The sequence below is a fragment of the Monomorium pharaonis genome, chromosome 3, assembly GCF_013373865.1.
Source record: "Monomorium pharaonis isolate MP-MQ-018 chromosome 3, ASM1337386v2, whole genome shotgun sequence".
NCBI lineage: Eukaryota > Metazoa > Arthropoda > Insecta > Hymenoptera > Formicidae > Monomorium > Monomorium pharaonis.
Window position 1 is genome coordinate 24,662,476 of NC_050469.1, and position 17,149 is coordinate 24,679,624.

Consider the following 17,149-nt stretch of genomic DNA (forward strand, 5'->3'; position numbering starts at 1 on the left):
CGTTACACGCAATAAAATTATTATCATATTATTATTATTATTACCGTTTGTAGTTTTATCGTACAGTGATATAAAAAAGAATATCGATGTCGATATTTCATAAATATATAATCTGTTTTTTTATCATTCATTCATTGAAATGTATTTATAGAAAGCAATATATAAAAATCCAACTTATATAAAAATGAAATATATAGTATCGCATATCTTGAACACGCAGCACTCGTAACTTTGAAAGGCTAATACATGCGTTCGGCATGTTACTAATTAAGAATTAAAATGTCGTTACACGTCAGGAAGCATGCCGCTGCAATTGTAAGAAGTTTGCGGTACTCGCGGATACGGTCGGATGCAATGAAACGTTTCTATTTCTTAAAACGCCCGCAGCTCTGGCCTTAAAGATAGGTACTCCACTTTTTGTATAATTTACTTTCACGTCGCGCGTTTCTGCTTTCATTCGCTTCCAAGAGAGTCTCCTCAGAGGGAGCGACAGCTCGCCACTGGTCAACAAAAGTGAACTAATCTTCCGGTGTATTTTTTTTTTAATAGTACGAATTGTACTCCGTGACTCTCTTTTCGCCTGTTGTACTTGCAACCGAAAATATTAATGAAAATATGAGCAGGGGCAATGTTATCGCTCTGTATAAGACAAATTCTTTTGAAATCGCGCGACGAGATTTCTTCAATGCAATCTTTTCAATTTAATTCGGAGGAGAAAGAAATAGAGAGAGAAAAGTAACCGTTTGCCAAGTACAAATAATTGAAATCTATGAAATTTCTCTGAAAGAAATTGGTATGCTTTTTAAAATTTGTCACAATAGAGCTGTTGTGGAGTAGAGTAACACACGTTATGTAATTTTTCTCTTCTATTAAGAACGTTAGTGAAATCCACACCATAATTACGTCATAGTAATGCGCTTGTACCTGATTTGAATGAACGCGATTAGCATTAATGACAAGAAAGAGAAAAAATTTGCTTGTTAAAGAAAACGCTGTTTTCTTTAATTTAACACGTAATTTAAACGTATATTTAACATATATTTGCAAGGTCCATAATATCTTTTTTTTTTTTAATTTTCTTTAGCTTATATATTATTTTATCCTCTTTAAAGAATTTGATGTAATTTTAAACTTTAATAAAATATTGTACTTTTATCTTTAATATAATAATAGTTCTTTAAAGATCAAGAAATATATGTATATTTTTTTTATAATAATAGTATTAAAATATTCTAATTCTTAGTTTAAAGATATTGTTACTTTCTATTCGATAATATTTCTTTTAATTTATAAAAATTATTATTGAATAATGAGATTACAATTCTTCTTAATGAAACTATACAGGATTTCTTTGCATAAGCAAATTATATCTGTTTAACACGCTGTATAATCTCATTTCAACACCTAATATTTCGAGAATAAAGATGTTCTCATAGAAAAATGTTCTTTTTCTCTGCGCAGCGATAAATTCAATGCTGCACGGAAAATTTGCCGATGACGCGCAAAACGGAGGAAGCAAACGTATAAGACTTTCACGTACGTACGTAATGTTTATCGTTGAAAAACCTGCTCGCGACGTCTTTCAGAATGATCAGCGGAACTCGAGAGCGCGCGGAGTCTGACGTAATTCAAGGCTGTTTTTCTTTAATCGTGTTTTAGGCTTTCCACCGAGAGCCACATTACATTAGAAACAGATGGAGGTCGTGCGCGCCCACGTAATACAATTTTTTCAAGTTTTCAACGCACGCGTGTCTCCGCGCTCTATCTCTCTCTCTCCGCGAAGGAAGGGAAATTTTAATTTGTCGCGAGATCCATCTGTCTGTCTGGCGTTCAGAGCGTATTCCCGGAAATGGGACAACGGCCTCTAATGGATTAATTTTCCCTAAGCGTTTACGCGCGAAGGCGCGTGAGAGACGGCGGGCCGCGGTACACACGCGCTATCCCCGCCAGGCTCTTTACGCGGCCCTGCAACGATTCTCTAATTAGCCATCAAGTGCAGAAGTACCGCAAGCGGAAATAATTCTGCTTCTCGCCCCCTCCGTTACCCCGCCGTCCGCCTCGTTGCAAACGTAAAGCCTTCCTTCGCGTGCACGCGGTACGACGACGGCGACGTCCCGGCCCGACCGGCGGCGGTTTCACGTACCTACGAGAGAAATAAGACGACGACGTGGCGTGTACGCGTTCTTCCGTGGTAACGATTTGAATAATCATGAACGACAACGACGTACGCCGGCACCGACTCCGCGGTATTGTTCTCGCGAGTCCCGAGGAAAACGCGCGCGACACACAGGCGAGGGAGTTAATTCGCTCCGCAAAGACTTTACGGAGCCTCGGGTTTGCTTCGATGTATCGTACTTTGATCGATCAAGTGATTATTTAATTCTCTTCAAATCTTTGATCTTTGTCTTTTTATGGTAACTTTTAATTTTTTGTATGAGATACTCCAGAAATCAGTGTTGCGCTTAAATAATTTAAAACTATCTAGCTAAAGATAAGATCTTTGAATCGAATCTCTTTAATTTGAACACGAATCGAATTCGAATCCAATTTTCAGATTTATATTCCAATTTAAATGTAATAAAGTATTTTTAATAACGTTGCCAATTCTCATTAATAGAAAAGAATTTGGAAAATAGTTTTAAAAATGTGCTAAATAAAAATGTATAATAAATATTAAACAATAATTGTAAGGGTCCTATCCTATCTAAAAAAGGAGATGTTAAATCGAATCGAATTTATTGTTGCCGCTTTTCCGAGATGCTGATTGGCTGTCTCGCTATAAAGTTGTTAAGTGCGTTGTGACTGTCTTCACTTCGTGTCATTTCCAGCTGTCAAACTACTTCGTGTCATTTTCAGCTGTCAAACTGTCACTTTTGATAGCTGATTGAAATAATTACAAGAAATCAGGGAAAAAGAAAAAAGAGCCAAATAAAAAATATACGAGAGGAAGAGAAAGAGAGAGAGAGAGAAAGAGAGAAAGGGGGGGGGAGAAGTAAGAATCCTTTCTAAAAAAGGGCATGGCATCAATACTCACATCTCTCGAAGTATTGTCGCTTTTCCGCGATGCCGATTAAACGTGTGTCAATAGTTTTTAAAAAAGTTATGGTGTTGTAATTAATAAAAACATTTTTTTAAAAATTATTTTGCCCGGAAAACTTGAATTTTGAAAGCTGGACGTGAAGTGCTAATTGAATATCGACAGATTTATTTATTTTAACGCAGTTTTCATATAGTTCCGGACGCGTCCAATAATTTTCTAAAGAGTTCCAGTGATATAATTAATTAAAACATTTTTTAAACAATTATTTTGTCCGAAAAACTTGACTTTTGAGGGCTAAAGGTAAGATGCTGTTCAAATATCGACAGATCTAATTATTTTAACGTAATTCTCATATAGTTCGGGACGCGTACAATATGTTTCTATAAAGTTCAGGTGATATAATTAATTAGAACATTTTTTAAACAATTATTTTGCCCGAAAAACTTGAATTTCTAAGGCTACACGACAAGTGCTAATCGAATATCGACAGATCTAATTATTTTAACGTAATTCTCATATAGTTCGGGACGCGTACAATATGTTTCTATAAAGTTCAGGTGATATAATTAATTAGAACATTTTTTAAACAATTATTTTGCCCGAAAAACTTGAATTTCTAAGGCTACACGTCAAGTGCTATTTGAATATCGACAGATCTATTTATTTTAACGTAATTCTCATATAGTTCGGGACGCGTACAATATGTTTCTATAAAGTTCCGGTGATATAATTAATTAGAACATTTTTTAAACAATTATTTTGCCCGAAAAACTTGAATTTCTAAGGCTACACGACAAGTGCTAATCGAATATCGACAGATCTAATTATTTTAACGTAATTCTCATATAGTTCGGGACGCGTACAATATGTTTCTATAAAGTTCAGGTGATATAATTAATTAGAACATTTTTTAAACAATTATTTTGCCCGAAAAACTTGAATTTCTAAGGCTACACGTCAAGTGCTATTTGAATATCGACAGATCTATTTATTTTAACGTAATTCTCATATAGTTCGGGACGCGTACAATATGTTTCTATAAAGTTCCGGTGATATAATTAATTAGAACATTTTTTAAACAATTATTTTGCCCGAAAAACTTGAATTTCTAAGGCTACACGTCAAGTGCTATTTGAATATCGACAGATCCATTTATTTTAACGTAATTCTCATATAGTTCGGGACGCGTACAATATGTTTCTATAAAGTTCAGGTGATATAATTAATTAAAACATTTTTTAAACAATTATTTTGCCCGAAAAACTTGAATTTCTAAGGCTACACGTCAAGTGCTATTTGAATATCGACAGATCTATTTATTTGAACATAATTCTCATATAGTTCGGGACGCGTACAATATGTTTCTGTAAAGTTCTGGTGATATAATTAATTAGAACATTTTTTAAACAATTATTATGCTTGAAAAACTTGAATTTTTGAGGCTACACGACAAGTGCTAATCGAATATCGACAGATCTATTTATTTTAACGTAATTCTCATATAGTTCGGGACGCTTACAATATGTTTCTATAAAGTTCAGGTGATATAATTAATTAAAACATTTTTTAAACAATTATTTTGCCCAAAAAACTTCAATTTTTGAGGCTACACGACAAGTGCTAATCGAATATCGACAGATCTAATTATTTTAACGTAATTCTCATATAGTTCGGGACGCGTACAATATGTTTCTATAAAGTTCAGGTGATATAATTAATTAGAACATTTTTTAAACAATTATTTTGCCCGAAAAACTTGAATTTCTAAGGCTACACGACAAGTGCTAATCGAATATCGACAGATCTAATTATTTTAACGTAATTCTCATATAGTTCGGGACGCGTACAATATGTTTCTATAAAGTTCAGGTGATATAATTAATTAGAACATTTTTTAAACAATTATTTTGCCCGAAAAACTTGAATTTCTAAGGCTACACGACAAGTGCTAATCGAATATCGACAGATCTAATTATTTTAACGTAATTCTCATATAGTTCGGGACGCGTACAATATGTTTCTATAAAGTTCAGGTGATATAATTAATTAGAACATTTTTTAAACAATTATTTTGCCCGAAAAACTTGAATTTCTAAGGCTACACGTCAAGTGCTATTTGAATATCGACAGATCTATTTATTTGAACGTAATTCTCATATAGTTCGGGACGCGTACAATATGTTTCTGTAAAGTTCTGGTGATATAATTAATTAGAACATTTTTTAAACAATTATTATGCTTGAAAAACTTGAATTTTTGAGGCTACACGACAAGTGCTAATCGAATATCGACAGATCTATTTATTTTAACGTAATTCTCATATAGTTCGGGACGCTTACAATATGTTTCTATAAAGTTCAGGTGATATAATTAATTAAAACATTTTTTAAACAATTATTTTGCCCAAAAAACTTGAATTTTTGAGGCTACACGACAAGTGCTAATCGAATATCGACAGATCTATGTATTTTAACGTAATTCTCATATAGTTCGGGACGCGTACAATATGTTTCTATAAAGTTTAGGTGATATAATTAATTAGAACATTTTTTAAACAATTATTTTGCTTGAAAAACTTGAATTTCTAAGGCTACACGACAAGTGCTAATCGAATATCGACAGATCTAATTATTTTAACGTAATTCTCATATAGTTCGGGACGCGTACAATATGTTTCTGTAAAGTTCCGGTGATATAATTAATTAGAACATTTTTTAAACAATTATTTTGCTTGAAAAACTTGAATTTCTAAGGCTACACGACAAGTGCTAATCGAATATCGACAGATCTAATTATTTTAACGTAATTCTCATATAGTTCGGGACGCGTACAATATGTTTCTATAAAGTTCAGGTGATATAATTAATTAGAACATTTTTTAAACAATTATTTTGCCCGAAAAACTTGAATTTCTAAGGCTACACGTCAAGTGCTATTTGAATATCGACAGATCTATTTATTTTAACGTAATTCTCATATATTTCGGGACGCGTACAATAAGTTTCTAAAGAGTTCCGGTAATATAATTAATTAAAACATTTTTTAAACAATTATTTTGCTTGAAAAACTTGAATTTCTAAGGCTACACGACAAGTGCTAATCGAATATCGACAGATCTAATTATTTTAACGTAATTCTCATATAGTTCGGGACGCGTACAATATGTTTGTATAAAATTCAGGTGATATAATTAATTAGAACATTTTTTAAACAATTATTTTGCCTGAAAAACTTGAACTTCTAAGGCTATACGTCAAGTGCTATTTGAATATCGACAGATCTATTTATTTTAACGTAATTCTCATATAGTTCGGGACGCGTACAATATGTTTCTGTAAAGTTCCGGTGATATAATTAATTAGAACATTTTTTAAACAATTATTTTGCTTGAAAAACTTGAATTTCTAAGGCTACACGACAAGTGCTAATCGAATATCGACAGATCTAATTATTTTAACGTAATTCTCATATAGTTCGGGACGCGTACAATATGTTTCTATAAAGTTCAGGTGATATAATTAATTAGAACATTTTTTAAACAATTATTTTGCCCGAAAAACTTGAATTTCTAAGGCTACACGACAAGTGCTAATCGAATATCGACAGATCTAATTATTTTAACGTAATTCTCATATAGTTCGGGACGCGTACAATATGTTTCTATAAAGTTCAGGTGATATAATTAATTAGAACATTTTTTAAACAATTATTTTGCCCGAAAAACTTGAATTTCTAAGGCTACACGTCAAGTGCTATTTGAATATCGACAGATCTATTTATTTTAACGTAATTCTCATATAGTTCGGGACGCGTACAATATGTTTCTATAAAGTTCAGATAATAGAATTAATTAAAACATTTTTTAAACAATTATTTTGACCGAAAAACTTAAATTTCTAAGGCTACACGACAAGTGCTAATCGAATATCGACAGATCTATTTATTTGAACGTAATTCTCATATAGTTCGGGACGCGTACAATATGTTTCTGTAAAGTTCCGGTGATATAATTAATTAGAACATTTTTTAAACAATTATTTTGCTTGAAAAACTTGAATTTCTAAGGCTACACGACAAGTGCTAATCGAATATCGACAGATCTAATTATTTTAACGTAATTCTCATATAGTTCGGGACGCGTACAATATGTTTCTATAAAGTTCCGGTGATATAATTAATTAGAACATTTTTTAAACAATTATTATGCTTGAAAAACTTGAATTTCTAAGGCTACACGACAAGTGCTAATCGAATATCGACAGATCTAATTATTTTAACGTAATTCTCATATAGTTCGGGACGCGTACAATATGTTTCTATAAAGTTCAGGTGATATAATTAATTAGAACATTTTTTAAACAATTATTTTGCCCGAAAAACTTGAATTTCTAAGGCTACACGTCAAGTGCTATTTGAATATCGACAGATCTATTTATTTTAACGTAATTCTCATATAGTTCGGGACGCGTACAATATGTTTCTATAAAGTTCAGATAATAGAATTAATTAAAACATTTTTTAAACAATTATTTTGACCGAAAAACTTAAATTTCTAAGGCTACACGACAAGTGCTAATCGAATATCGACAGATCTATTTATTTGAACGTAATTCTCATATAGTTCGGGACGCGTACAATATGTTTCTGTAAAGTTCCGGTGATATAATTAATTAGAACATTTTTTAAACAATTATTTTGCTTGAAAAACTTGAATTTCTAAGGCTGCACGACAAGTGCTAATCGAATATCGACAGATCTAATTATTTTAACGTAATTCTCATATAGTTCGGGACGCGTACAATATGTTTCTATAAAGTTCCGGTGATATAATTAATTAGAACATTTTTTAAACAATTATTATGCTTGAAAAACTTGAATTTCTAAGGCTACACGACAAGTGCTAATCGAATATCGACAGATCTAATTATTTTAACGTAATTCTCATATAGTTCGGGACGCGTACAATATGTTTCTATAAAGTTCCGGTGATATAATTAATTAGAACATTTTTTAAACAATTATTATGCTTGAAAAACTTGAATTTCTAAGGCTACACGACAAGTGCTAATCGAATATCGACAGATCTAATTATTTTAACGTAATTCTCATATAGTTCGGGACGCGTACAATATGTTTCTATAAAGTTCCGGTGATATAATTAAGTAGAACATTTTTTAAACAATTATTATGCTTGAAAAACTTGAATTTCTAAGGCTACACGACAAGTGCTAATCGAATATCGACAGATCTAATTATTTTAACGTAATTCTCATATAGTTCGGGACGCGTACAATATGTTTCTATAAAGTTCAGGTGATATAATTAATTACAACATTTTTTAAACAATTATTTTGCCCGAAAAACTTGAATTTCTAAGGCTACACGACAAGTGCTAATCGAATATCGACAGATCTAATTATTTTAACGTAATTCTCATATAGTTCGGGACGCGTACAATATGTTTCTATAAAGTTAAGGTGATATAATTAATTAGAACATTTTTTAAACAATTATTTTGCCCGAAAAACTTGAATTTCTAAGGCTACACGTCAAGTGCTATTTGAATATCGACAGATCCATTTATTTTAACGTAATTCTCATATAGTTCGGGACGCGTACAATATGTTTCTATAAAGTTCAGGTGATATAATTAATTAAAACATTTTTTAAACAATTATTTTGCCCGAAAAACTTGAATTTCTAAGGCTACACGACAAGTGCTAATCGAATATCGACAGATCTAATTATTTTAACGTAATTCTCATATAGTTCGGGACGCGTACAATATGTTTCTATAAAGTTCCGGTGATATAATTAATTAGAACATTTTTTAAACAATTATTTTGCCCGAAAAACTTGAATTTTTGAGGCTACACGACAAGTGCTAATCGAATATCGACAGATCTAATTATTTTAACGTAATTCTCATATAGTTCGGGACGCGTACAATATGTTTGTATAAAATTTAGGTGATATAATTAATTAGAACATTTTTTAAACAATTATTTTGCCTGAAAAACTTGAACTTCTAAGGCTACACGTCAAGTGCTATTTGAATATCGACAGATCTATTTATTTTAACGTAATTCTCATATAGTTCGGGACGCGTACAATATGTTTCTGTAAAGTTCCGGTGATATAATTAATTAGAACATTTTTTAAACAATTATTTTGCTTGAAAAACTTGAATTTCTAAGGCTACACGACAAGTGCTAATCGAATATCGACAGATCTAATTATTTTAACGTAATTCTCATATAGTTCGGGACGCGTACAATATGTTTCTATAAAGTTCAGGTGATATAATTAATTAGAACATTTTTTAAACAATTATTTTGCCCGAAAAACTTGAATTTTTGAGGCTACACGACAAGTGCTAATCGAATATCGACAGATCTAATTATTTTAACGTAATTCTCATATAGTTCGGGACGCGTACAATATGTTTGTATAAATTTAGGTGATATAATTAATTAGAACATTTTTTAAACAATTATTTTGCCTGAAAAACTTGAACTTCTAAGGCTACACGTCAAGTGCTATTTGAATATCGACAGATCTATTTATTTTAACGTAATTCTCATATAGTTCGGGACGCGTACAATATGTTTCTGTAAAGTTCCGGTGATATAATTAATTAGAACATTTTTTTAAACAATTATTTTGCTTGAAAAACTTGAATTTCTAAGGCTACACGACAAGTGCTAATCGAATATCGACAGATCTAATTATTTTAACGTAATTCTCATATAGTTCGGGACGCGTACAATATGTTTCTATAAAGTTCAGGTGATATAATTAATTAGAACATTTTTTAAACAATTATTTTGCCCGAAAAACTTGAATTTCTAAGGCTACACGTCAAGTGCTATTTGAATATCGACAGATCTATTTATTTAACGTAATTCTCATATATTTCGGGACGCGTACAATATGTTTCTATAAAGTTCCGGTGATATAATTAATTAGAACATTTTTTAAACAATTATTTTGCCCGAAAAACTTGAATTTTTGAGGCTACACGACAAGTGCTAATCGAATATCGACAGATCTATTTATTTTAACGTAATTCTCATATAGTTCGGGACGCTTACAATATGTTTCTATAAAGTTCAGGTGATATAATTAATTAAAACATTTTTTAAACAATTATTTTGCCCAAAAAACTTGAATTTTTGAGGCTACACGACAAGTGTTATTGAATATCGACAGATCTATGTATTTTAACGTAATTCTCATATAGTTCGGGACGCGTACAATATGTTTTTATAAAGTTCAGGTGAATAATTAATTATAACATTTTTTAAAACAATTATTTTGCCCGAAAAACTTGACTTTTGAGGGCTAAAGGTGAGATGCTGTTCAAATATCGACAGTTCTATTTATTTTAACGCAATTCTCATATAGTTCCGGACGCGTACAATAAGTTTCTAAAGAGTTCCGGTAATATAATTAATTAAAACATTTTTTAAACAATTATTTTGCTTGAAAAACTTGAATTTCTAAGGCTACACGACAAGTGCTAATCGAATATCGACAGATCTAATTATTTTAACGTAATTCTCATATAGTTCGGGACGCGTACAATATGTTTGTATAAAATTCAGGTGATATAATTAATTAGAACATTTTTTAAACAATTATTTTGCCTGAAAAACTTGAACTTCTAAGGCTATACGTCAAGTGCTATTTGAATATCGACAGATCTATTTATTTTAACGTAATTCTCATATAGTTCGGACGCGTACAATATGTTTCTGTAAAGTTCCGGTGATATAATTAATTAGAACATTTTTTAAACAATTATTTTGCTTGAAAAACTTGAATTTCTAAGGCTACACGACAAGTGCTAATCGAATATCGACAGATCTAATTATTTTAACGTAATTCTCATATAGTTCGGGACGCGTACAATATGTTTCTATAAAGTTCAGGTGATATAATTAATTAGAACATTTTTTAAACAATTATTTTGCCCGAAAAACTTGAATTTCTAAGGCTACACGACAAGTGCTAATCGAATATCGACAGATCTATTATTTTAACGTAATTCTCATATAGTTCGGGACGCGTACAATATGTTTCTATAAAGTTCAGGTGATATAATTAATTAGAACATTTTTTAAACAATTATTTTGCCCGAAAACTTGAATTTCTAAGGCTACACGTCAAGTGCTATTTGAATATCGACAGATCTATTTATTTTAACGTAATTCTCATATAGTTCGGGACGCGTACAATATGTTTCTATAAAGTTCAGATAATAGAATTAATTAAAACATTTTTAAACAATTATTTTGACCGAAAAACTTAAATTTCTAAGGCTACACGACAAGTGCTAATCGAATATCGACAGATCTATTTATTTGAACGTAATTCTCATATAGTTCGGGACGCGTACAATATGTTTCTGTAAAGTTCCGGTGATATAATTAATTAGAACATTTTTTAAACAATTATTTTGCTTGAAAAACTTGAATTTCTAAGGCTACACGACAAGTGCTAATCGAATATCGACAGATCTAATTATTTTAACGTAATTCTCATATAGTTCGGGACGCGTACAATATGTTTCTATAAAGTTCCGGTGATATAATTAATTAGAACATTTTTTAAACAATTATTATGCCTGAAAAACTTGAATTTCTAAGGCTACACGACAAGTGCTAATCGAATATCGACAGATCTAATTATTTTAACGTAATTCTCATATAGTTCGGGACGCGTACAATATGTTTCTATAAAGTTCAGGTGATATAATTAATTAGAACATTTTTTAAACAATTATTTGCCCGAAAAACTTGAATTTCTAAGGCTACACGTCAAGTGCTATTTGAATATCGACAGATCTATTTATTTTAACGTAATTCTCATATAGTTCGGGACGCGTACAATATGTTTCTATAAAGTTCAGATAATAGAATTAATTAAAACATTTTTTAAACAATTATTTTGACCGAAAAACTTAAATTTCTAAGGCTACACGACAAGTGCTAATCGAATATCGACAGATCTATTTATTTGAACGTAATTCTCATATAGTTCGGGACGCGTACAATATGTTTCTGTAAAGTTCCGGTGATATAATTAATTAGAACATTTTTTAAACAATTATTTTGCTTGAAAAACTTGAATTTCTAAGGCTGCACGACAAGTGCTAATCGAATATCGACAGATCTAATTATTTTAACGTAATTCTCATATAGTTCGGGACGCGTACAATATGTTTCTATAAAGTTCGGTGATATAATTAATTAGAACATTTTTAAACAATTATTATGCTTGAAAAACTTGAATTTCTAAGGCTACACGACAAGTGCTAATCGAATATCGACAGATCTAATTATTTTAACGTAATTCTCATATAGTTCGGGACGCGTACAATATGTTTCTATAAAGTTCCGGTGATATAATTAATTAGAACATTTTTAAACAATTATTATGCTTGAAAAACTTGAATTTCTAAGGCTACACGACCAAGTGCTAATCGAATATCGACAGATCTATTATTTTAACGTAATTCTCATATAGTTCGGGACGCGTACAATATGTTTCTATAAAGTTCAGGTGATATAATTAATTAGAACATTTTTTAAACAATTATTTTGCCCGAAAAACTTGAATTTCTAAGGCTACACGACAAGTGCTAATCGAATATCGACAGATCTAATTATTTTAACGTAATTCTCATATAGTTCGGGACGCGTACAATATGTTTCTATAAAGTTCCGGTGATATAATTAATTAGAACATTTTTTAAACAATTATTATGCTTGAAAAACTTGAATTTCTAAGGCTACACGACAAGTGCTAATCGAATATCGACAGATCTAATTATTTTAACGTAATTCTCATATAGTTCGGGACGCGTACAATATGTTTCTATAAAGTTCAGGTGATATAATTAATTAGAAATTTTTTAAACAATTATTTTGCCCGAAAAACTTGAATTTCTAAGGCTACACGTCAAGTGCTAGTTGAATATCGACAGATCTATTTATTTTAACGTAATTCTCATATAGTTCGGGACGCGTACAATATGTTTCTATAAGTTCAGATAATAGAATTAATTAAAACATTTTTAAACAATTATTTTGACCGAAAAACTTAAATTTCTAAGGCTACACGACAAGTGCTAATCGAATATCGACAGATCTATTTATTTGAACGTAATTCTCATATAGTTCGGGGACGCGTACAATATGTTTCTGTAAAGTTCCGGTGATATAATTAATTAGAACATTTTTTAAACAATTATTTTGCTTGAAAAACTTGAATTTCTAAGGCTGCACGACAAGTGCTAATCGAATATCGACAGATCTAATTATTTTAACGTAATTCTCATATAGTTCGGGACGCGTACAATATGTTTCTATAAGTTCCGGTGATATAATTAATTAGAACATTTTTTAAACAATTATTATGCTTGAAAAACTTGAATTTCTAAGGCTACACGACAAGTGCTAATCGAATATCGACAGATCTAATTATTTTACGTAATTCTCATATAGTTCGGGACGCGTACAATAGGTTTCTATAAAGTTTCCGGTGATATAATTAATTAGAACATTTTTTAAACAATTATTATGCTTGAAAAACTTGAATTTCTAAGGCTACACGACAAGTGCTAATCGAATATCGACAGATCTAATTATTTTAACGTAATTCTCATATAGTTCGGGACGCGTACAATATGTTTCTATAAAGTTCCGGTGATATAATTAAGTAGAACATTTTTTAAACAATTATTATGCTTGAAAAACTTGAATTTCTAAGGCTACACGACAAGTGCTAATCGAATATCGACAGATCTAATTATTTAACGTAATTCTCATATAGTTCGGGACGCGTACAATATGTTTCTATAAAGTTCAGGTGATATAATTAATTACAACATTTTTAAACAATTATTTTGCCCGAAAAACTGAATTTCTAAGGCTACACGACAAGTGCTAATCGAATATCGACAGATCTAATTATTTTACGTAATTCTCATATAGTTCGGGACGCGTACAATATGTTTCTATAAAGTAAGGTGATATAATTAATTAGAACATTTTTTAAACAATTATTTTGCCCGAAAAACTTGAATTTCTAAGGCTACACGTCAAGTGCTATTGAATATCGACAGATCCATTTATTTTAACGTAATTCTCATATAGTTCGGGACGCGTACAATATGTTTCTATAAAGTTCAGGTGATTATAATGTAATTTTAAAAACATTTTTTTAACATTATTTTTGCCCGAAAAACGTGATTTCTAAGGCTACACGACAAGTGCTAATCGAATATCGACAGATCTAATTATATTTTAACGTAATTCTCATATAGTTCCGGGGACGCGTAACAATATGTTTTATAAAGTTCCGGTGATATAATTAATTAGAACATTTTTTAAACAATTCTTTTGCCCGAAAACTTTGAATTTTTGAGGGGCTACACGACAAGTGCTATCGATATCGACAGAATCTAAATTATTTAACGTATCTCATATTAGTTCGGGACGCGTACATATGTTTGTATAAAACTCAGGTGATATAATTAATTAGAACATTTTTTAAACAATTATTTTGCTTGAAAAACTTGAATTTCTAAGGCTACACGACAAGTGCTAATCGAATATCGACAGATCTATTTATTTTAACGTAATTCTCATATAGTTCGGGACGCGTACAATATGTTTCTATAAAGTTCAGGTGATATAATTAATTAGAACATTTTTTAAACAATTATTTTGCCCGAAAAACTTGAATTTCTAAGGCTACACGACAAGTGCTAATCGAATATCGACAGATCTATTTATTTTAACGTAATTCTCATATAGTTCGGGACGCGTACAATATGTTTCTATAAAGTTCAGGTGATATAATTAATTAAAACATTTTTTAAACAATTATTTTGCCGAAAACTTGAATTTTTAGGCTACACGACAAGTGCTAATCGAATATCGACAGATCTATTATTTTAACGTAATTCTCATATAGTTCGGGACGCGTACAATATGTTTCTATAAAGTTCAGGTGATATAATTAATTAGAATTTTTTAAACAATTATTTTGCCTGAAAAACTTGAATTTCTAAGGCTACACGACAAGTGCTAATCGAATATCGACAGATCTATTTATTTTAACGTAATTCTCATATAGTTCGGGACGCGTACAATATGTTTCTATAAAGTTCCGGTGATATAATTAATTAGAACATTTTTTAAACAATTATTTTGCTTGAAAAACTTGAATTTCTAAGGCTACACGACAAGTGCTAATCGAATATCGACAGATCTATTATTTTAACGTAATTCTCATATAGTTCGGGACGCGTACAATATGTTTCTATAAAGTTCAGGTGATATAATTAATTAGAACATTTTTTAAACAATTATTTTGCCCGAAAAACTTGAATTTCTAAGGCTACACGTCAAGTGCTAATCGAATATCGACAGATCTATTTATTTTAACGTAATTCTCATATAGTTCGGGACGCGTACAATATGTTTCTATAAAGTTCCGGTGATATAATTAATTAGAACATTTTTAAACAATTATTTTGCTTGAAAACTTGAATTTCTAAGGCTACACGACAAGTGCTAATCGAATATCGACAGATCTATTATTTTAACGTAATTCTCATATAGTTCGGGACGCGTACAATATGTTTCTATAAAGTTCAGGTGATATAATTAATTAAAACATTTTTTAACAATTATTTTGCCCAAAAACTTGAATTTCTAAGGCTACACGACAAGTGCTAATCGAATATCGACAGATCTATTTATTTTAACGTAATTCTCATATAGTTCGGGACGCGTACAATATGTTTTTATAAAGTTCAGGTGATATAATTATAACATTTTTTAAACAATTATTTTGCCCGAAAAACTTGAATTTTAAGGCTACACGACAAGTGCTAATCGAATATCGACAGATCTATTTATTTTAACGTAATTCTCATATAGTTCGGACGCGTACAATATGTTTCTAAAGAGTTCAGGTGATAATTAATTAAAACATTTTTTAAACAATTATTTTGCTTGAAAACTTGAATTTCTAAGGCTACACGACAAGTGCTAATCGAATATCGACAGATCTATTATTTTAACGTAATTCTCATATAGTTCGGGACGCGTACAATATGTTTCTATAAAGTTCAGGTGATATAATTAATTAGAACATTTTTTAAACAATTATTTTGCTTGAAAAACTTGAATTTCTAAGGCTACACGTCAAGTGCTAATCGAATATCGACAGATCTATTTATTTTAACGTAATTCTCATATAGTTCGGGACGCGTACAATGTTGTTTCTGTAAAGTTCCGGTGATTATTAATTAGAACATTTTTTTAAACAATTATTTTGCCCGAAAAACTTGAAATTTCTAAGGCTACACGAACAAGTGCTAATCGATATCGACAGATCTAATTATTTTAACGTAATTCTCATATAGTTCGGGACGCGTACAATATGTTTCTATAAAGTTCAGGTGATATAATTAATTAGAACATTTTTTAAACAATTATTTTGCCCGAAAAACTTGAATTTCTAAGGCTACACGTCAAGTGCTAATCGAATATCGACAGATCTATTTATTTTAACGTAATTCTCATATAGTTCGGGACGCGTACAATATGTTTCTATAAAGTCCGGTGATATAATTAATTAAACATTTTTTAAACAATTATTTTGCCGAAAAACTTGAATTTCTAAGGCTACACGACAAGTGCTAATCGAATATCGACAGATCTATTATTTTAACGTAATTCTCATATAGTTCGGGACGCGTACAATATGTTTCTATAAAGTTCAGGTGATATAATTAATTAGAACATTTTTTAAACAATTATTTTGCCGAAAAACTTGATTTTAAGGCTACACGTCAGTGCTATTCGAATATCGACAGATCTATTTATTTTAACGTATTCTCTCATATAGTTCGGGACGCGTACAATATGTTTCTATAAAGTTCCGGTGATATAATTAATTAGAACATTTTTTAACAATTATTTTGCTTGAAAAACTTGAATTTTAAGGCTACACGTCAAGTGCTAATCGAATATCGACAGATCTATTATTTTAACGTAATTCTCATATAGTTCGGGACGCGTACAATAT

The 17,149-nt window shown here is 30.8% G+C and overlaps 2 protein-coding genes across 3 annotated transcripts in view; one reads left to right on the forward strand and one right to left on the reverse strand.

The window, feature by feature from the left end:
- LOC105839701 (E3 ubiquitin-protein ligase lubel) overlaps nucleotides 1–17,149 on the forward strand; it is a 296,564-nt gene that overhangs the window by 225,303 nt on the left and 54,112 nt on the right. The gene's annotated exons all lie outside the window — the stretch shown is intronic.
- The window catches only part of LOC105839708 (hillarin), a 52,624-nt gene that overhangs the window by 8,280 nt on the left and 27,195 nt on the right, over nucleotides 1–17,149 (reverse strand). The gene's annotated exons all lie outside the window — the stretch shown is intronic.